The 24,496-nt window shown below is 36.2% G+C and overlaps 1 pseudogene; it reads left to right on the top strand.

The window, feature by feature from the left end:
* Positions 1-8,216, top strand: part of LOC148568380 (pentatricopeptide repeat-containing protein At1g26900, mitochondrial pseudogene) — a 60,502-nt pseudogene extending 52,286 nt beyond the window's left edge.
* Positions 8,217-24,496: the final 16,280 nt, after the last annotated feature.

A 24,496-nucleotide genomic window follows, 5' to 3' on the forward strand; every position in this document is an offset into this window, starting at 1 on the left:
AAGGGCGTGAGTTAAGAGAACTAAAGCGTCAGAAACTATCTCTTGAAGGGCCAAGCACCCCACAGACTAAAGAGCCATCCGCTTCCCAAAGTCAAGGTTGTTGAGTTCTGATCCTAACCTTAACCCTGTGATAACTTTTTCTATTATTTGAGTTTCACTTTAGGAGTCATATAATGGCAATTAGTATTTATATTTTGATTTTATCCCAAATTAAGCTATAATTTATTTTTCTCATCATCATTAAACATGAATAAAATAGACGATTTTCTTTAGAACAAGGAGGCAATAATTTTCGAGTTTTTAATAAAACAAATTCTAATTGTTTACATGTGGTGGAAATGCTTTTTGCCTTCTGAATGAATGCTTGAACAGTGCATATGTCTTTGGAATTTGATGTTCTTGAATGTTAAATATGTTGGCTCTTGAAAGAATGATAAACATGAGACATGTTATTAGTAATCTGAAAAATCATAAAAATGATTCTTGAAGCAAGAAAAAGCAGTGAATACAAAGCTTGCAAAAAAAAAAAGCAAGCAGAAAAAGCCAATAACCCTTAAAACCAAAAGGCAAGGGTAATAAAAAGGATCCAAGGCTTTGAGCATCAGTGGATAGGAGGGCCTAAGGAAATCAAATCCTGGTCTAAGCAGCTAAACCAAGCTGTCCCTAACCATGTGCTTGTGGCGTGAAGGTGTCAAGTGAAAACTTGAGACTGAGCGGTTAAAGTCAAGGTCCAAAGCAAAGAGAAGAGTGTGCTTAAGAACCCTGGACACCTCTAATTTGGGGCTTTAGCAAAGCTGAGTCACAATCTGAAAAGGTTCACCCAATTATGTGTCTGTGGCATTTATGTATCCGGTGGCAATACTGGAAAACAAAGTGCTTAGGGCCACGGCCAAGACTCATAAAAGTAGCTGTGTTCAAGAATCAATATACTGAACTAGGAGAATCAATAACACTATCTGAATTTTAATTTCCTATAGATGCCAATCATTCTGAGCTTCAATGGATGAAGTGAGATGCCAAAACTGTTCGGAAGCAAAAAGCTACTAGCCCCGCTCATTTAATTAGAATCTGAGCTTCACTCAAAAACTCTGAGATATTATTGTTTTTTGACTCATTTGTATTCTATTTTATTTATCTAGTTGCTTGAGGACAAGCAACAGTTTAAGTTTGGTGTTGTGATGAGCGGATATTTTATACGCTTTTGGGGTTAATTTCATATAGTTTTTAGTATATTTTAGTTAGTTTTTAGTTTATTTTCATTAGTTTCTAGGCAAAATTCATATTTCTGGACTTTACTATGAGTTTGTGTATTTTTCTGTAATTTCAGGTATTTTCTGGCTGAAATTGAGGGAGCTGAGCAAAAATCTGATTCAGGCTGAAAAAGGACTGCTGATGCTGTTGGATCCTGAGCTCTCTGCACTCAAAATAGAATTTCTGGAGCTACAGGAGTCCAATTGATGCGCTTCCAATTGCATTGGAAAGTAGATATCCAGGGCTTTCCAGCAATATATAAAAGTCCATACTTTTCTCAAGTATAGAGGACGTAAACTGGCGTTCAACGCCAGTTCTATGTTGTAGTCTGGCGTCCAGCGCCAGAAACACGTTACAAGTTAGAGTTCAACGCCAGAAACAGGTTACAGCCTGGCGTTGAACGCCCAAAACAGCCCAGGCACGTGAGAAGCTTTAGTCTCAACCCCAGCACACACCAAGTGGGCCCCAAAAGTGGATTTCTGCACTATCTATCATAGTTTACTCATTTTCTGTAAACCTAGGTTACTAGTTTAGTATTTAAACAACTTTTAGAGACTTATTTTGTATCTCATGACATTTTAGATCTAAACTTTGTAATCTCTGACGGCATGAGTCTCTAAACTCCATTGTTGGGGGTGAGGAGCTCTGCTGTGTCCTGATGAATTAATGCAAGTATTTCTGTTTTCTATTCAAACATGTGTGTTCCTATCTAAGATATCCATTCGCACTTCAACATGAATGTGATGAACGTGACAATCATCATCATTCCCCCACGAACGCGTGCCTGACAACCACTTCCATTCACCGTAGAATGAATGAATATCTCTTGGATCTCTTAATCAGAATCTTCGTGGTATAAGCTAGATTGATGGCAGCATTCAAGAGAATCCGGAAAGTCTAAACCTTGTCTGTGGTATTCCGAGTAGGATTCAGGGATTGAATGACTGTGACAAGCTTCAAACTCGCAAGTGCTGGGCATAGTGACAGACGCAAAAGGATAGTAAATCCTATTCTGGTACGATCGAGAACCTGCAGATGATTAGCCGTGCGGTGACAGCGCACCTGGACCCTTTTCACTGGAAGGATGGATGGTAGCCATTGACAACGGTGATCCACCAACACACAGCTTGCCATAGGAGGACGTGCGTGCGTGAATCAGAAACAGAGGAAAGCAGAATTTCAGAAGACAAAGCATCTCCAAAACTCCAACATATTCTCCATCATTGCATACAAGTATAATTTGTGTTCTTCCCTTTTATTCCTTGCAATCAAATTTGATAAGTGAATTATTTTATTGTTTTCCTGACTAAGAGTTACAAGATAACCATAGATTGCTTCAAGCCAACAATCTCCGTGGGATCGACCCTTACTCACGTAAGGTATTACTTGGACGACCCAGTGCACTTGCTAGTTAGTTGTGCAAATTTGTGAAGAATTGTGATTTCCAATTTCGTGCACCAACCTCTTTAGTTAAGGACTATACCAACCATTGCACTTAGACTTTAAGCTTCCAACCATAAGGAACCTCGATTGGCATTTCCACCCATCTCTCCTACTCTTGACTCCACAAAGAGCTCTAAGTTGACCATCATTTTCAATCAAACCATATTCAAGTGAGAAAGCAAAGCTTAGGGATAAGAATTTTACCCACTTGAATATTGTGTAGGATGGTGACTTAGGAAGGGTTGGTCCCAATGATCTTGCAAGCTCCAATCCCTTGTACTCTTCCTTGATTACCTCCACCTCTTTACAACTTTCCTCAACTTCAACCTCTTTCTCTTGGTGGCTCTCTTCCAATTCAATTTCTTCTCCATTGCTCACCAAGGGCATGGGAGGTGAGGTATCTTCTTCTCTACCCTCTATGTCAAACCCAATTGGAGAGGATTCAATTGTACATAAGAATTCTTTAATGATTGAATCCATCTCTTAGTCAACCTCTTCAAAGGCTTCAACCACTTCTTCCGGCTCAATTATCTCGACTTCCTCCCCTTGTGGCAATCCATGTTTCACCCCTTCTTCTACACTTTGAAGCTCTAAACTCACTCCCTCACTATGCTCCTTGATTGCTACTCCACATTCGTCAATGGGAGTGCCTTGGTTGCTTAGGCTTAGTTGAGAGGAGACCATATTGCTAACGGCTTCCGCTATGGTAGCTATCTTGGCTTCTAACTCTTTGAACTCCTTTTGGTTCTCTTCTTGCCTTCGAATGTAAGAACTAACACATTCTTGGAGAGGATCATCCATTGGAGGTGGTATGGAAAAAGAAGGTTCATTGTTTGAGAGGAAAGTTTCATAATTGGAAGTTGGTTCATCTTGGTAAGGGTATGGAGGTAGTGTATATTGAGGTGGTTCTTGAGAGTAATTGTGTTAGAATGGTGGTGGTTCTATGTGTGGTTCATATGATTCATAAGGTGGTTGGTATGATGGATAAGAATTAGGGTCATAATGAGGTGTTTTGTGGTAGGTGGCTTGTGAGTAAGGTGGTTCAAAACCATGTTGAGGGGGTGGTTCGTAGGCATGTGGCGGTGGTTGTTGACAATCACAATAATGGTCACCACATCCATTAGATTGATAAGCATTAGGACTATAATTATACCCATAAGAAACCGGAGGTTGTTGTTGCCAATAAGGGTGATCAATCCTTTGAGGCTTCCTCCACTTTTGATTGTTCCATCCTTGATGCATGTTATCATTGTAGCTTCCATTCCCTACAACATAATTTGAGCCAAACTCATAGCCAAAGGGGTGAGAATTCATAGTAGCAAACAAAAACAAAAACTAACAAAAATAAGCAACAAAGTCCTAAAGCTAACAAAAACTAGCAAATAAGCAAAAGGCAAACATATTCACAATATTCACAATAGCCAATAACATAACACCATTGCAACTCCCCGGCAACGGCGCCATTTTGATAATGAGATTTGTCGTGTCGGTCTAGAATTTCTCTTATAGAAATAAGAACTTCGTTGTAAGCATAGCTCCAACCAACAAACAATTCTCACATAAAAAATTTTGGTTTTGTCACAAGTACAAACCCCAAATGAAAATTAACCGAAGTATTTAAACTCCGGGTCGTCTCACAAGGAATTGCAATGAAGTGTTTAATTATTGGCTATGAAGGACAAGGGAGGTTTGATTTTTGATAATTGACAAGAAAAGTAAATAGCAAGAAAGTAAATAATAAGAACTAGTAAAATAAATGGAAAGAACTCTTAGCTAGACATAGGTAATTGAATTCACCATCCTTGTCAACAAACCAAATATTGATAATTATGAGAGGCCAACCTATTAAGTCTACCTCCAAAAGCTTTAAGTACGTAATATCTACTCCTAAGCTTGAAGTACGTCAAATAGGCTTTGATCACATCAACCCATAAGTCCCAACCTACCTACTAATTAGATTAGTAGTGGGTTGGCATCAATGAGTATCAAATTGATCACCAAGGGTTCTCAAATCACCAAATCATTGAGACCCAATGACTCTAGGTCACCCAATTCACTTAGCCTAGGCCAAGAGTGAAGAAAACTACTCAAAAACCAAAGGAAACATTATATCAAATACCTAGAGTGCAAGAAAAGTAAACATCACCAAGTGCAAGAATTAAAGAAACCCATAACTATCATAAGCAAGAAATCAATAATAACAACTAAGATAAGCAATAAAAGAGCATGTAAACATAAAATTGCATTAGAGAAAATTAAGATCCAACAAGGTTCATGAACATAAAAGCAACAAAATAAAGGAAATGAACAAGAGAAACTAAGAAGATTAAGATATAATAACAAGAAATTAAGAGAGAAAGCTAAATCAAAACAAAGATTAAAAGTTGGATCTAAGAAAATTAAACCTAAACTACCCTAAATTCTAGAGAGAAGGGAGAGCTTCTTTCTCTAGAATTCTACCCTAAAACATGATGAAAACTAAAATATGACTACTTGGTTCATTTCCCTTCCAATCCTTGGGTTCAATAGCATCAGAAATGAGTTGGATTGGGCCCAAAATGAGCTAGAAATCGCTGGCCACGATTTCACTTTTAGTGAATCACGTGTTCCATTGGCACGCGTACATGGCACGTGCGTATCCTAGACATTAGGCAACTATGGCAAATTTTATATCATTTTGAATATCCGGATGTTAGCTTTCCAACGCAACTAGAACTACCTCATTTAGACCTCTGTAGCTCAAGTTATGGTCGATTGAGTGCGAAGAGGTCAGGCTTGACAGCTTTACGGTTTCTTCATTTCTTCATGAGTTCTCCCACTTTGCATGCTTTTCTCCTCACTTATTCCATCCAATACTTGCCTTCTAAATCTGAAGCCACTTAACAAACATATCAAGGCATCGAATGAAATTAAAGTGAATTAAAATTGGCAAATTTAAGGCCTAAAAAGCATGTTTTCGCACTTAAGCACAATTTAAGGGAGAATTACAAAACCATGCTATTTCATTGAATAAATGTGGAAAAAGTTGATAAAATCTCCCAAATTAAGCACAAGATAAACCATAAAATCGGGGTTTATCAGTTACCTTGCTCAAATCTGCAAGGATAAGTTACCTGATATTGGTTCTGAATATAAAGGAGAATGGTAAGCACATTAATTGTCTGGTAATGCATTCATAGTTCTTTGATATTTTTTCGGTTGCAACAACAATTATACTATTATATGTTTCTGAGAATATTATTTATCTATTCTCCCTTCTAAATTCTTTTGTAGGTTCCTAATTTTATTTCAAATTCTCAACAATTAGTAAAATTTTTACTATTGGCTCTGAGAGAGAAGTAATGGCTCTAAGCTTAGATAGCATTTTCTATAACACCAACACCAACAATATCCATCATCATCATCATCAAAATTCTGAAGTTGAAAACAACAGACAATAATATTGTTCTTCTAATTCTTCTTTGGACCTTATTCTCTCAGACCCTTTTAAGTAACAAGGGCATAATAGTAATAGTCATCATCATGAACATGATCATAATGTGAATACTATTCAGCTCTTAGCTACAGCAATGATGGTTCTACTAACATTCTATCATTTGTTGAAGAAGAAGAAACAACAAAGGAACCTCATCATTGCTAACATTTATATTGCTACATTGATGTAACATAATTATAGGCTTGTAGTATTTTTTGTTGTTTAGATTTGTAACATGATTTATTATTTTTCAAGAGAAATTTGTGTATCAATATTTTGAGTTTAATTAAATATATCATTTTGTAGTAATTAATTTCAGTATCTTTATATTATGCATAATAATAATTATTGTTGGCAAAAATATATACTTGATTCTAGAAAAAAGATAGTTCGGTGCTTCTAAGAAACTGAGTAAAATATAACTAAAAAAAGTCTTAAGATTTTAGTGGTAATAGTATTGGCAACTAAAAGTGAATAACATTACAATTTTAAAATTATTTTTAGTGGCCATATAAATTGCCAGTAAAATGGGTTTTGCGACAATAGTATTGGCAACTAAAAGTGAATAACATTACAACTATCATTTGCATCACAAGGTAGTTCTTTTCATGGAATCATCGTGCAAAACCCAATCCCACATTCCTCAAATTCACGCTTTATACTCAAAACAACACTCATCAACCTTTCCTTCCGTCTCAACAAGCTCCTCACAGCTTCAATCTCACATGTCCGCTATGCTGCCTCCATTTTCAATTCTGCTCCGAATTCCAATCTTTTCATGTTCAACACTATGCTTAAGGGATATTCCATCAGCAACTCCCCTGCCAAGGCCTTGCCCCTTTTCATCGAACTTAGGAATCGCCCAATTCTCATCGACTACTTCTCTTTCATCAGCGTCATAAAGGCTTGTGCTAGGCTTTCCAACCTTGTCTTTGGGCAGGGCCTTCATGGCCTTACACTCAGGTCTAGAACTCTGCTTTTTCTTGATTTTAGGAATACCCTTTTGCATCTCTACTGTGTTTCCGGGAGACTTGGAGATGCACACAACCTGTTTGATAAATTTTCCAACGAAATGACTCGGTCTCATGGAACACTTTGATGGCTGGCCACTTCTTGCTTCTTAGCCTCAGTTATCCTTTCATTTGTTTTGGAAGATGCATTGTTGCAGGGTTGAAACGAGTGTTGCAACTGCATTAAGTCTTTTGTCGGTAGCTGCCGACATGCAGAGTTTTCTTGGAGGCAAGTGAATCCATGGTTACTATATCCGACTTGGACTTGGTTATAATTTAAATGTTCTTACTGCATTGGTTGCTTTCTATGCAAGAATGGGTTGTATCTATTTACCGTATCGAGTTTTTGATAGTGTTGCTCAACAGGATGTTATTTTGTGGAACTGCTTGATTGGCAAGTATGCAAGAAATTGGCTGCTTGGAGAAGCAATGAAATTCCTGCAACAAATAAAACTTGAAGGTCTTAAACCTAATTCTTCTACCTTAGTTGGGTTGCTTTCGGGTTGCCCTGCTTCCGGATCTATGCATGTAGTACGATATGTCACTAGTTTTACGGAAGAGGAGAAACTAGAGCTGGATGCAGTTCTTGGAGCAGCACCTGTTGATGCATATGCCAAATGTGGCTTTCTAGACAAGGCTACTGACATATTTGAGAGGATGAAGGGTAAAGATATGTAATTAAGGGGATGGAAATTTTTAGGAGCATGGTTTGCAAATATGGCTTTTCGCCACGAGTTGAATATTATGGATCTCTGGTTGATCTTCTGGGTAGAGCAGGGATGCTACATGAAGCGCACGAACTAATTGAAAGCTTGCCTATTAAGGGCAACGTAACTGCATACCGTACATTGCTTTCTGCGTGCCGAGTCTACGGTGATGTTAAATTGGGGGAATGTGTCAAAGATGTGCTAAGCAACATTTATACAGAGCATCCTATAGATTCATTCCTGATTTCTGGCATTTACGTTGTTGCTGGAAGAATCTCAGATCTAATAAGAATGCAAGAAATGAAGCAACCTAATGCTACTACAATTTAAACTGAGGGAGGAAATATGTTAAAGGAAGCTGGAGTCAATATAGTTGAAATTGATAATCAGGAATGAAGATACTAATTATTCAAGTAAAATCATTGTTTCTAACTCTATCACGCAAAGTGGTGGTCTTTGTGGTGCATCAAATGTTTCACAGACAATACCTCGAAACATGATACAATTTTGATGTCAATACTCAATTGCGCAATATAGTTTCATCTTTGCTTGTATGGTATGATTCATGTCCACCAAATTAGATAATATTGTAATTTGCTTCTAGAGCACCACACTATCAATAAACCCAGCAAGGATAAAGCAAGAAGAGGATGTAATAGCAGGTGAATGGAAGAGGAGATTTCTACACTATTTTTATGATGGAGCTTTTACTAGATTCGACCTGAGATTGTGTAGCAAGTTAACCACAGTTTTTCATTGCTTCCAAAGCCAATGATAATGTTGAGGCGGCAAAGTCACCTTTCTTAGTCCAAGAAGCTTGAGTTTTGTGCTCTTGATTTTTATAACTCATCACTGGTAATGCAAAGGAATATGATTCCTTCACATCTTCTGCTGAGTGCTAACGTGTAGATATTTGACTTTAGTTGAAGAGTTTTTTGTGTTTTCACGTGGGAGAGCACTCTAGTTTTTAATGAATGAGGATCTACAAAAGGCTTAGGATCATCACAGATGAGGTTACATTTCTATATATCTATTAAGTCAGCAGTTTTATCTGATAGTTCTATACCTTCTGCGAGTCCACTAGAAAAGAATGTTTTTAAGAAAGATGACTAACGGAAGGGAATTTAGCTCATGATGCCTTTTGTAAAACTTGTTAGTTTAAATGTCAGAAATGTTTAAACTTCAAAAATGTGATGTTAAATTCATATTTATTTTTTTCTCCTCACTTTTCTAATTAGAACTCCTATGTATTATTGTACTTTTCTTGCTATTTTTTATTTTTAATAGCATTTTGGTTCTAGCATATCATAACCTCGTCTATGCTATTATAACTTGTTGTTTGTCTTGAATTTAAAAATTAACAAAATTAATTGCTTGCCAAAACAAGATTTGAGACCAATTTCTTTAGTGGTGTACAGCTTGCTGAGACAATAAAAAATCAACTCAAACAGCCCAAACTTCTTTATTTAACATTCATTAACTATCGCTAGAATTAATAACATAATAACTAAATCAATAATCACTTAAATCAATAATCAATAAGATTAATCAGTAAATCAATAACACACAATCAATAACAATAAGAGAATCATCAAATGTCTCTCCCCCAAACAGAGAACAAAATCATCAAAGTATCAATCATCCTCTCACAAACAGAAAAATAAAAGAAAAATTAAGAAAAATAAACAAATAGCTTACCAGACAAGGACCATTCCGGCAGAGAACAGGAGCACCTCACCGCTGTCTGCCATAGACCTGAGAGAGGAGAGACGAGCGCGCCTTGCCGCCTTGGAAGCTATGAGGGAGAGAGAGCCAGGGACGAGAGGGAGGGCTGTGAAAGAGGGAGACGCCTTCGCCTTGCCGCCTTATCGCCGCCGGGGCTTTCTAGGCTCTGGGTTGCGATACGAGAGAGAAAGCTATGAGAAGGAGAGCTGAGTCGTCATCGCCGCCGGTGATTCCAGTGCTTTTTGGGCTCTTGGTTGGACTTTGATCCGAGTTTTGAGGGAGAGAGACGTGAGGGAGAGAGAGGCAGGGATGCCGGTGTGAGGGAGACGTCGCTGCTGCGTCTGCTGTGCACTGCTGTGTGAGAAAGGGAATGTGAGAGATGAGAGTGAAGAGGGAGGCTGTGTGTTTGAAACCTTAAATCCAGATGCCGTAATTTGGGGTGGAAAAAGGCTCAGGGTATTGAAAAATGTAATTAGAATATTTTAAATTTGAATCTTTTATAATATTAAAATACTTTTATTTACTAAACTATTTATCTCTTTAATTATATATATGTGTATTTTTATTTTTTAATATTTTTAATATTTTATGTTAGAATATAAAAAATCAATCAAATAAAATAATTTTAAATTATATCTTAAATTTAATTATTTCATAAAAAAGATCTATTAATAGACTTTAGATCAGGTCAGATTTAATAATAGGTCAGACTCACTACTCAATAAAAAAACTTGTACCAAACTACAACTAAGTTTAGACTAATATACTCTATTACAAAAATGACCTGTTAAGAGTAAATCTGGCCTTTACTCTGGCTTTTACTCTATCCTAACCTAAGCTGTTTTCATCCCTAGAACTCACTGATGAGGTCTAAAAAAGAGGGAATTCCGGAGTAGGAGAAGAGCTTTGGTGCCGAAAAAGATAAGGTTCTGCACGATTCTCACAAAACGGACTCCAAAAATATGGTTCTAACAAAAATCAACAAAAACAAACAGTACATATTTAGGATTTTGAAGTAGTATAGCTAGCTCAGGAAGGGAAAAAAATAAAAAATAAAAGTTTTGATTGAAGAAAAGAAAGCGAAGCAGAACCTGATTGGAAGTAGAACGCAATCAGAGACGAGATCAGAAAGCAGGGAACCAAGGTTTTGCCATCAAGGAACACAGGCAACGGAGAAGATAAGAATTGACATGGTGCCAACGAGGAACACGCGATAGAGAATCAGGGAAGTGAGCAAAGGAAGTGAAGTGGGCTTCGATTTTGGCAACTGAGGAGAGGCAGTGAGATAGGCGACGATTCTAACGACGCCAACAACACAACATAGATGATGGGCAGTAATGGTCGGTGACCGTGAAGAGAGGAAGTAAGGCAGTAAGGGGAAGCGCCGATTGGGAGGGGAAAGGAAAATAGGGATATGAGTATGACTGATTAGATTATAATTATTTATATTTTTATTTATTTTTTTTAGATCTATAGATCTTGGAGTATCTACCTAAAATTCACAACCCGATCCTATTACTGTACGGATCAGATCCGATCCAATAATCTTGCAGATCGGATCTCTTTTCGTAACTTTCAGATCGGATTGGAATAAACACTACGGGATTTGCAGATTGAATTTGATCCATATTCATCCTTACTTTCTGTCTTCCTGACAACTTTTTCTCCATCCATTTCAAAAATTTGCACTTTGATATTCCCCATCTAAATGGGAGGCCAACGTATTTTACCAAAGGTAAATTATATGGTAAAGATGTAAGTTTACAAATTTTTTTTTATGGGATGAAAGAGATTAAAAAAATTAGGACCCATATTTTAAATATCAATAAAATAATAAAAAATAACTATAAAAAGAATTTATATTCTCTATACAACTTCAATCTGTATAGTAGAGTGCCTCTTTCCCAAATTGTCTTAGGTGAAAAACCCTAGGATATCCTTAATAGTCACTCTAGTTCGGATAGAAATTTGGATTCCAAAAGAAATATCAGACTTTTCCAGGTTTATGACTTGTTCTAAATCTATGGTGTAGATATTGAGAATTCGTATAAGAAGATAAATCTTATCTTTCACATTAAAAAAAATAATACAGTTATCAATAAATAAAAAATGTATTACACTAGAAGCAATGGGAGCTAATTTGGCACCCGAAATAAGATTAGAGACCCGGGTTCTAATTATAATTTTCATGAACAAAAATAAGCTAGCAATAACAACTATACAAGTTTGATTAACATCTCCAACACAATTAGTTTAATTGGTTCCCATCGAAAGCTGGTAGCCTGCTAGTGCTATAGAATAACTGAAATTTGAATAGGATCTACCGCATATACTTGAATTCATATTTAAAGTGTTTCAAAAAATTGTCATAGTTTTCTCATTCTACTAACTCCTTTCCTCCTCTCTAAAAATAATACAAGAAAGAAATATAATAGAGCATCTTAATAACAAAAGAAAGTGTCTCCAGTACAAAATTTGCATCTTCATATTAAATTTATTCACCACTTAATTGAGAACTTAAGTTTAGAAATGCATCCTCACTACTTGGAATTGTGAGACCTCAATTTGGATGATCATAACTGAATTCTTTCTTGTTACACAAACTGTATGTGTGTACTAATAAGTAATAACACATGCAGGTCTCGATTATCCTCGTATAGTGTACTAGGCTTGAATTGGAGAAGACATTTATATTTGTTCGGTACACCACGGGTTAATTTTCAATTCACAATTAAACCTGCTTCCACCCAACCAAAATGGAATAGCCTAAGGCCCTAAGGATATTTTCCTTTACTCTGTTGGAATTACGGCAACTAAGTTTGATTATAATATCCATACAAAACATAATATATTTGTATGAGGAGATGCGAAATGATTTGTGTTGTTTGAGAACATATATTGCATATAGTTACTAAGGGCTACCTTTAAGCAATTTTCTTGAGAAATAATATATGGTAAAATGGGTGATAAACTCCGTTTTTAGGGTTTATCATGCATAAAATCTAAGGGTTTTATCAATGAACTTCCACACTTATTCATATAAAACTGCATGATTTTGTGTCTCTTTCCCATTTTTCCTCATAGATGAAAATGTGCTTCTTTTGCATCAAAATGGATACATTGTAATCCTTGTCAATTACCATTAGATGCCTTGATCCGTTTGTTGAGTAATTTCAGAAGTCACAGGGCAAAAATGGCCAAGAGGAATGAAGGAAGTATGCATGAATGGAAGGAGCGTGGAACAAATTAAAGAATTGGAATTTCCACATGCACGCGCATTCGCACCGTGCGCGTACGCGTGGATGCGTTCATCCAGAGCCAGCGCAGTGGAACCGAGCGAGGAGCCAGCGCGCCGATATGGCTGGGCCATATCCCTTATGACGCTCGCGCGCACCTTACGCCTGCGCGCAAGATCGCAAAGGACCCAGGGACGCGATGTGCACACATGATTTTTTAAATGAAACACATGCCCAGCGATTTCAGGGGGTTCCCAGGCCCTATTTTGGAGCATATTTTGGAGGGAAAAGCTTAAGAAGGCCAAGGATTAGGAGTGTTAGGACAATTAGTGATAATGCTAGATATTTTTTTAGGAAGTTAGTCACATTTTATTTCTAGAGAGAGAAGCTCCAACTTCTCTCTAGGTTTTCATCCTCTATTGCAAGTTTCCTTGGAATTCTTAGTGAGATCTATTAATAATTGACATTTTGTTTTGCTACAAGTGTAGATATACTCTTCTTCTACTCTTAATTGATGTTCTTTTGATTCTATTTCTTAGATCTAGATTTGGTATACTTTGTTACTTTGAATTTGGATTAATGAATTGAGATTTTATTCAATTGTTTGATTGTTGATAATTGTTTGGATTAGATAGATTTGACTCAATTCTCTTCTCTCAATTGCATCATGTTTTCTATAATTGCCTACCAATTGTTTGTGATAATGACAACCTTAGCTATGGAGTAGATTTCTCTTACTTGGCTTAGCGGTGAGTTATTGGAGACACTTGAATAGTTGATATCAATTGTAGATTATAAATTGAGAATTGCTAATTGACTTGGAGTGCACTAAAGCTAGACTTTCCTAGGGTGAGACTAGGACTTGTGACTCAAGTTGATTACTCTCATTTGACTTTTCTCCATTGTTAGGGGGTTAACTAAGTGAAGCAACAATCAATTCTTATCACAATTGAAGGAAACCATAATGATGGAACTTCCAATGCTTACCCTTGGCCAAGGTTTTTATTTCAATTAATTGTTGATTGCCTTGCTAGTTTGAATTCTTGCACCAATTCTCAAAACCATAAAAGCTTTCCTAATCAATAATGCACATTCTAAAGCAATTCCTAGGGAGAATGACCCAGGATCAATACTCTCGGTCATGGATTTTAGAATTGTTTGATGCGGTATTCGCGTGTTGGTTAGACTATACTCACGATCGGATCCATCACTAGTTTCTAACCGGCATAAGAATATTAACGTTCATCAATGGGGTCAACCGTACCAAGTACAAGGGATCACAAGAAATCACGTATTATTGACAGAAATCTTTATTAATGCCCAAGTGAAACCTAGTTCTTACTCTTGCAATGTACTGTATATCTCTTCTATTAGTTGGTAGACACACTGTAAACATCTCAGGTGTCTTAAACAAAGTATTTTAAAGTACAAGAGTGAGCCAAAATTATGTACATGATACGGAGCCAATAATATGAACTTTACCTTTCAAGGGCAACATAATGTGGAACTTCTCAAACTATGGGAAACATGTGCAACATTAGACTTAGTTTGCATAGATGTGTTTATGTTATTTCAAATTTATCTCATAGATATATACTAGTTGGCTGTTACACCTTACCATTGAGTTGCGTGAACTAACATGTAGGAAGCTATGATTATGATCTATTATTGGCATTGTTTGAGAAGGTGGGGTATGCACTTAGCACTCTAAAATAGCATCACGTGATTTCATATGCATGACCTCATCTTTTAACCCCCTTCAATAATCATTTCTCTTGCCTTCATAAACAGCACAAACACAACTCACTGGCAATCTGAAGATCAATACTTGAACATGTTCTTCTTAAGCACCAGAGCTTTCGATTGCTCTTTCCATTCCCCTCACACACAAGAAAAATGGGTTTCCGTTTTTCTGTCAACGGAAAGGCATCCTTCTAAGCAAGCAATTTCAGAATCCGTGGGAGCCCAATGGGTTATCTTGCATTGTATGCCAGAGATAATCAAAAGCGTTATGTGATCCCCATTTCATATTTGAACCAACCTCCATTCCAAGAGTTGAGTGAAGTTGAGGAAGAGTTTGGATATGATCATTCTATGGGAGGTCTTACAATTCCCCTTGAGTTGAGATCGATGAAGAATCTCAAAATGAGATTGATTAACATAGATTAGCATACATGTTGAAATAGATTAGTATAGAGAATTAGAATGACAAATTCAAAGAGTATGTGTTCTTTTTTTTTCTTTTGTGAAACACAATTGACAATGAATTCAATCACTCATATCTATAACATCTTTCAATTCTAGAAGAAAGTAGCAGCCCATACATGGATATTTACTTGCATGAGAAAAACCAGATTTGACCGTGCTAATAAATTTCAAGTATGAACATAGCACATCAGAGAAAGAAAACTCTACTGTGGAACTAGGAGATTCTTCACCATTTCAACTTTATATCGTCAACTATACCATCAAACTTCAATATTTTAGAGTAAACAATACCAGATGACATCATTCCACAACGTAAATGTCAAGCATACCATCATATCCGATTTTATCGACTCATTGGGACTAATATCCTTCATCACAATTCAATTTCTTAGGGCCACATATATTATTACATATCAATATTGTTGGATAGAAAAATCCAACTATATCATACATCACCAGAATTTGATTTTGCAAAGTCATATAGGTCAAACATATTACTCTTCCACACATTTCATTTTTTTAGGCTCACAAGTATAATGAACATGATCCCACAATTTTACTATCAAAACAAAAAATTGCACAACTTTTTTCAAAGGACAAAATTTTAATTTGATCCACTAGTAAGTGAACAAAAAAAAAACATCACAAGAATTGAAATGACTCTACAATTAGGTTGTGATGTTGTAAAAGTCCATCACAAATTGATAATGAATTCAATCACTCAATTATTTTCTGTTTATATATAACATCTTTCAATTCTTTAGTAGCTTATATATGCAAAGTTACTCGTAGTGAGAAAAGCCAGATTTCACTGTTCAATGTTCTAATAAATATAAATTTCAAAACATGAACAAGAACACATCAGAGAAAGAAAAGTCTATTTTAGAGCCAAGAAATCCCTCACTACATTTCAACCACATTGGGACCAAAAGATCCTTCACCATATTTCAATATCATAAGGTCAATTATACCATCAAACTTCAATGTTAATGGGCCAAAAAGCTGAATAACATCATTTCACATTAACACAAGGATCAAGCATATCATCATATCCAATTTTTTCGTGTCATAGGGACCCTTCATCACAATTTCATTTCGTAGGGTCACACATCATTGTATCCGATTTAATTGGATCATAGGGACTAAAATCCTTCATCACAATTCAACTTCATAAGGCCACACATATCACCATATACATACTAAGATCCTTCTTCACAATCCAATCTCACAGGGCCACATATATCATCATTCGAACTTTATCGGGTCATAGGGACTAAGATCCTTCATCATAATCCATAGGGCCACATATTACATTTTAATATGATTGGACGAAAAAAGCCAACTAAATTACCCTTCCACATATTTCAGTTTTCTAGGATCACAAGCATCATTACACAATAGTAAAAAAAATCATTACACAACTTTTTCAAGGGACATGTTATTTGATAAACATGGTAAAAAAATCATTACTAAGTTTGTGATGGTGTAAAAGTCAATCATATATCATTCTGCGACAAATTCTTTTCTCAAAAAGCTCAAAATTCATTGAACAAGGTAGAATTGAAATAAACTCAAACTCTAGAGCACATCCAAATCATAAAAATAACAGAGGAAATAGTCTATCTCAAAAACTATCAAATGGCAAAAACTCAATTGTCCTTAGTAACAGAAAAATATTTGAGGAAATAAAGAAAAACCAACTCATCCGCAAGATAATAAAAAAATAACACCAATAATTGAAAGCAAACCTTTTTCTTTTTTTTTTGGACATGAATATATTCCATAAGAGATATGATTTGCACACAAAATTTTGTAAAAAACAAATTAACAATGAATTCCGTCACTCAATTATTTTCTATTTATCTATAACATTTTCGACAAAATAATTATCTATAACATCTTTCAACGCGTGAGCAGCTTATGCAAAGTTACTTGTAATAAGAAAAACCTGATGTTACTGTTCACTGTTATGATAAATTTCAAAGCATGAACAAAAAACATCAGAGAAAGAAAACACTATTTTGGAGTCAAGAGATCCCTCACCACACCTGGAGCCAAAAAACCCTTCACCAAATTTTAAGGTCATAGGGTCAAATTTACCATCAAACTTCAATATTCATGGGTTAAAAAATGCCAAATAACATCATTTTGCAACATAAGGGTCAAGCGTATCATCATATCCAATATCTTCGGGTCATAGGGACTAAGATACTTCGCCACAATTCAATTTTATAAGGGCACACATCATTATATCCGATTTTTCCAGGTCATAGGGATTATGATCCTTCATCACAATTCAATTTCATAGGGACCACACATCATTGTATCCAATTTTCTCGAGTCACAGGGACTAAGATACTTTGCCACAATTTAATTTTGTAGGGCCACATATATCATCTTATCCAATTCTATCGCGTCATAAGGACTAAAATCCTTCATCACAATGATTTTAACGGGTCATAAGGACTAAAATCCTTCATCACAATTCATAAGGCTGCATATATCGTTACATTTCAATAACATGGACAGAAAAAGCCAACTATATTACCCTTCCACACGTTTCAATTTTCTAGGATCAGAAGCACCATGGACATTATCACACAATTTTACTATCAATAAATCATTACACAACTTTTTCAAGGGACAACATGTTATTTGATCCACATAGTACAAAATTTCATCGCAAAAGAACTGAAACAATTCTGCAACTAAGTTTTCTATGCTATAAAAGTCAATCATATATCATTCTGTGATAAATTCTTTTCCCAAAAGGCTCAAACATACATTGTGCAAGATAGAATTGAAATAAATTCAAAGTCCAGAGTCACGTCCAAATCATAAAAATAGGAGAGAAGATTGTGCATCCCAGAACTATCAAATGGCAAATCTCAATTGTCTGTAATTCAATCACAGAAAAATAGTTGGGAAAATAAAGAAAAACCAACTTTTCCAAAACCAATTCATTCCCAAGATAATCAAAAAGTAACAAAATAATAAAAAAGCAAACCCTTCTTCTTTTCTTGGACAAAAAAAGCCATCTTTATAATGAACTCCGACGTTAAGTACCAAAATGCAAAAGAATTTTTGGGTTGGAGGGGATGGGGAATCTTTATAAAGAGAACCAACTAAAAAAGGGGAAATCATCCCCATTACCGAAATGTGCAGATAATGAAGTTTTTTCTCCTACCATTGTTGATTCATACATTATGTAAAACCCTAATCAAGCAGATTTTGCAAAAGCACCAACAATTCCCCTCGCATTCACCGTTGAAATTTTGTTGAACCGAGCCTCCGAAATTCACCCCCAGTAGAGCCTCGATCCCATTACTCCGTTCCCATTATTCAAAGTTATAGCAGAATAAGAAAAACCCAGAAACTAGAAAGAAGAAGGAAAAATAAAGAAGAGCGGTACCATAGAACAAATTTTAAGAGAAACAATAACCGCTTATTGAGAAATCACAACCAGCATAGCAAACGAACTTGAATGAGGAGAGCACTCTAGTTTTTAATGAGTGGGGATCTAAAAAGGCTTAGGATCATCACAGATGAAGTTACATTTCTATATATCTATTAAGTCAGCGGCTTTATCTGATAGTTCTATACCTTCTGTGAGCTAGAAAAGAATGTTTTTAAGAAGGATGACTAAGGGAATGGAGTTTAGCTCATGATGCCTTTTGTGAAACTTGTTAGTTTAAATTTGAAATTAACTTAAAAAATGTGATGTTAAATTCATATTTATTTTTTCTCCTCACTTTTCTAATTAGAACTCCTACGTATTATTGTACTTTTGTTGCAATCAATTATTTTTCATAGCATTTTGGTTCTGGCACATTAGTGCACGAAATTGTGATCATCAACAATGGCACCAAAGGCTTGGTGCTCTCAAACGTGAATCACACTTTGTCACAACTTCGCACAACTAACCAGCAAGTGCACTAGGTCGTCCAAGTAATAAACCTTACGTGAGTAAGGGTCGATCCCACGGAGATTGTCGGCTTGAAGCAAGCTATGGTCACCTTGTAAATCTCAGTCAGGCGGATTCAAATGGTTATAGAGAATTGATAATTAAAACATAATTAAAATATAAAATAGGATAGAGATACTTATGTAATTCATTGATGAGAATTTCAGATAAGCATATAGAGATGCTTTCGTTCCTCCTGATCCTCTGCTTTTCTGCTATCTTCATCCAATCATTCCTACTCCTTTCCATGGCAAGCTGTATGTTGGGCATCACCGTTGTCAATGGCTACATCTCGTCCTCTCTGTGAAAATGGTCCAATGCGCTGTCACTGCATGGCTAATCATCTGTCGATTCTCGATCATACTGGAATAGAATTTACTATCCTTTTGCGTCTGTCACTACGCCCAGCACTCGCGAGTTTGAAGCTCGTCACAGCCATCCCTTCCCAGATCCTACTCGGAATACCACAGACAAGGTTTAGACTTTCCGGATCTCAAGAATGGCCATCCATGGGTTCTAACTTATACCACGAAGATTCTAATATCTCGGACTCGGTCCTCTGTATTAGATATCTAAGAGATATTCATTCTAGCTTGTTTGCATGTAGAACGGAAGTGTTTGTCAGGCACGCGTTCGTAAGTGAGAATGATGATGAGCGTCACATAATCATCACATTTATCATGTTCTTGGGTGCGAATGAACATCTTAGAATAGGAATAAGCTTGAATTGAATAGAAAAACAATAGTACTTTACATTAATTTGTGAGGAACAGCAGAGCTCCACACCTTAATCTATGGTGTGTAGAAACTCTACCGTTGAAAATACGTAAGTGATAATGGTCTAGGCATGGCCGAATGGCCAGCCCCTATAAAGGTCTAAGATAGCATAAAACTGATCAAAGATGATCCGAAGATGTAAATACAATAGTAAAAAGTCCTATTTATACTAAACTGGTTACTAGGGTTTACAGAAATGAGTAAATGATGCAGAAATCTACTTCTGGGCCCACTTGGTGTGTGCTTGGGCTGAGCATTGAGCTTTACACGTGTAGAGGCTTCTCTTGGAGTTGAACGCCAGTTTGTAACCTGTTTCTAGTGTTTAACTCCACTTTGCAACCTGTTTCTGGCGTTTAACTCTAGAATGCAACATAGAACTGGCGTTGAATGCCAGTTTACATCGTCTAAACTCGAGCAAAGTATGAACTATTATATATTTCTGGAAAGCCCTGGATGTCTACTTTCCAACGCAATTAAGAGCGCGCCATTTGGAGTTCTGTAGCTCCAGAAAATCCACTTTGAGTGCAGGGAGGTCAGAATCCAACAGCATCTGCAGTCCTTCTTCAACCTCTAAATCTGATTTTTGCTCAAGTCCCTCAATTTCAGCCAAAAATTACCTGAAATCACAGAAAAACACACAAACTCATAGTGATGTCCAGAAATGTGATTATTTAAAAACTAATAAAAATATACTGAAAACTAACTAAATCATACTGAAAACTATGTAAAAACAATGCCAAAAAGCGTATAAATTATCCGCTCATCACACATCATAACCTGGTCTATGCTATTGTAGCTTGTTGTTTGTCTTACATTTAAAAATTAATTGCTTGCAAAATAAGATTTGAGACCAATTTCTTTAGTGATGTACAGCTTGCTGAGATAATAAAAAATCAACTCAAACAGCCCAAACTTCCTTATTTAACATTCATTACCTGTCCCTAGAATTAATAACATAATATCTAAATCAATAATCACTTAAATCAATAATCAATAATATCAATCAGTAAATCAATAAAGAGAATTATCAAATGTCTCCCCCAGACAGAGAACAGAATCATCAAAGTATCAATCATCTCTCTCACAAATAGAAAAATAAAAGAAAAATTAAGAAAAATAGCTTACCAGACAAGGACCTTTCCGGCATAGAACAGGAGCACCTCACCACCGTCCACCGTAGACCTGAGAGAGGAGAGACGAGTGCGCCTTGCAGCCTTTGCAGCTGTGAGGGAGAGAGAGCCAGGGACGCGAGGGAGGGCTGTGAAAGAGGGAGACGCATTCGTCTTGCTGCCTTGTCACCGCCGGTGCTTTCTGGACTCTGGGTTGCGCTACGAGAGCGAAAGCTATGAGAGAGGGAGAGCTGACTCGTCGTCGCCACCGGTGATTCCGGTGCTTTTTGGGCTCTTGGTTGGACTTCGATCCAAGTTTTGAGGGAGAGAGACGTGAGGGAGATGCCACTGTCTCCATCGTTGCGAGGGAGAAGTCGCCGCTGCGTCTGTTGTGCACTGCTGCAAGAGAGAGGGAATGCGACAGACAAGAGTGAAAAGGGAGGCAGTGTGTTTGAAACCTTAATCCCGATGCCGTAAAAATCACTGATGAGGTCAATAAAACAGGGAGTTCGGGAGTAGGGGAAAAGCTTAGGTGCCGAAAAAGATAAGGTTCTGCATGATTCTCACAACATAGACTCCAAAAATATGGTTCTAACAAAAATCAACAAAAACAAGCAGTACATATTTAGGGTTTTGAAGTAGTATAGCTAGCTTGGGAAAGGAAAAAATAAAAAAAAAATTTGATTGAAGAAAAGAAAGCGAAGCAGAACCCGATTGGAAGTAGAACGCAATCAGAGACGAGATCGGAAAGCAGGGAACCAAGGTTTTGCCATCAAGGAACACAGGCAATGGAGAAGATAAGAATCGACATGGGGCCAATGAGGAACACACACGATAGAGAATGAGGGAAGTGATGAAAGGAAGTGAAGTGGGCTTCAATTCTGGCAACTGAAGAGAGGCAGTGAGGTAAGCGATGATTCCAATGACGCCAACAACACAACACAGATGATGGGCAGTAATGGTCGGTGACTGTGAAGAGAAGGAGTAAGGCAGTGAGGGGGAGTGCCGATTAGGAGAGGAAAGGAAAATAGGGTTATAACTGATTAGGTTATAATTATTTACATTTTTATTTATTTTTTCAGATCTATGGGTATTTACCTAAAATTCAAAACTCGATTCTATTAGTGTACTAATAAACCACTATTTTATGGTTTATCTTGTGCTAATTTGAGTGGTCTTTATCAAGTCTTTACACACTTATTCATACGAATTGCATGATTTTACAATTCCTTCCCAATTTAGTTCTATGGTTGAAAACTTGCTTCCTAAGCCTTTAAATTATACATTTTTTTAATCCCCCTTTATACCATTTGATGTCGTGATCTATGCATTCAGTGTTTTCAGGCTTTATAGGGCAGGAATAGCTTAAAGGATGGAGAGGAAGCTTGCACAAACGGAAGGAGCACAAGAAATAAAGGAGATAACTAGCGAGAAGTGACGCGCACGCATGGCTCACATATGCGCGTGAATTGGAGTTTGAACGGCGACGCGTGCGCGTACCTGACGCATACACGTGACACGCGAAGATGACCAGTGATGCGTACGCGTGACTGACGCGTACGCGTGACATGCGCCACGTGTAGAAAACGTAGAAGATGCTGGGGGCGATTTTGGGCTGAGTTTGGACCCAGTTTTCGGCCAAGAAATACAGACTAGAGCCAGGGGACAAGCAGAGACTCAACATATATTCTCATTCGCATAGTTTTTAGTTTTAGATTGGAATTTTAGGGAGAACACTACTTCCTCTAGGTTTTCTTCACATTCATAGATTTCTAGTTTTTTTATGCTTTTGATGCTTTTGCTTTGGATATTGAGAAGAGTTACTACCTCCATTGAAGTTGCCATTATTCTAGTTTATTTTTTTATTCCTTTACTCTTTTGATTACCTATTAACCCTGTTCAGATAAGGATGTTTATGATTTTGGGATTTATTAATGCAAAGAACTATTTTCCAAAGGTGAATTATATGGTAAAATGTTTTTTATATGAAAAAAAAAAAGAGATTGAAAAAATTAGGACCCATATTTTAAACATCAATAAAATAATTAAAAATAGATATAAAAGGAATTTATACTTTATATACAACTTCAATCTCCATAGTAGAGTGTTCCTTTCTCAAATTTTCTTAGGTGAAAAACTCTAGGATATTGCTAATAGTCACTCTAGTTTGGATAGAAATTTGGATTCCAAAAGAAATATCAGACTTTTCCAAATTTATGACTTGTTCTAAATCTATGGTGTAGATATTGAGACTTCATATAAGAAGAAAATATCGGCTTTCACATCTAAAATAATACAGTTTACACTAGAAGCAATGGGAGCATATTTGACTCCCAAAATAAGATTAAAGACCCGGGTTCTAATTATAATTTCCATGAACAAAAATAAGCTAGCAATAACAACTATACAAGTTTGATTAACATCTCCAACACAATTAGTTTAATTGGTTCCCATCGAAAGCTGGTAGCCTGCTAGTGCTATAGAATAACTGAGATTTGAATAGGATCTACTGCATATACTTGAATTTCTATTGGGTTTAACATAAGCTAAAAGTGTTTCAAAAACTTGTCATAGTATTCTTATTCTACTAACTCCTTTCCTCCTCTCTAAAAATAATACAAGGAAGAAACATAATAGAGAATCTTAATAACAAAAGAAAGTGTCTCCAGTACAAAATTTGCCTCAACTAATTTATGTCTCTATTAGCACAATTTATTCACCACTTAATTGAGAACTCAAGTTTAGAAATGCATCCTCACTGCATAGAATTATGAGACCTCCATTTGGATTATCATAACTGAATTTTTCCTTGTTGCTCCACACAAAACACAATATATTTGTAAGAGGAGATGTAAAATGATTTGTGTTGTTTGAGAACATATATTGCATATAGTTACTAAGGGCTTCCTTTAAGCAATTTCCTTGAGAAAAAATATTTGATAAGATGGGGTCAATCGTACCAAGTGCAAGGGATCACAAGAAATCACATGTTATTGACATAAATCTTTATTAATGCCCAAGTGAAACCTAGTTCTTGATCTTGTAATGTACTGCATATCTCTTCCGTTAGTTGGTACACACACTGTAAACATCTCACGTGTCTTAGGTGCTGATAATGAAATCAATAAATGATTATCAAGATTCAGGATCTTATCTATCAATTTCTTAAACAAAGTATTTTAAAGTAAAAGAGTGAGCCAAAATTAGGTACATGATACGGAGCCAATAATATGAACTTCACCTTTCAAAGGCAATATAATGTGGAACTCTCAAACTATGGGAAACATGATGCAACATTAGACATAGTTTGCATAGATGTGTTTATGTTATTTCAAATTTATCTCATAGATTGACTAACATAGGAGGTCTTACAATTCCCCTTGAGTTGAGATTGATGAAGAATCTCAAAATGAGATTGATTAACATAGATTAGAATACCTATTGAAATAGATTAGTATAGAGAATTAAAATCACAAATTCAAAGAGTTTATGTTCTTTTTTTTTTTGTGTAACAAAAATTGACAATGAATTCAATCACTCATATCTATAACATCTTTCAATTCTCGAAGAAAGTAGCAGCCTATACATGCA

This window comes from Arachis ipaensis, chromosome B4, assembly GCF_059453495.1.
Source record: "Arachis ipaensis isolate K30076 ecotype BB chromosome B4, ASM5945349v1, whole genome shotgun sequence".
Taxonomy (NCBI): domain Eukaryota; kingdom Viridiplantae; phylum Streptophyta; class Magnoliopsida; order Fabales; family Fabaceae; genus Arachis; species Arachis ipaensis.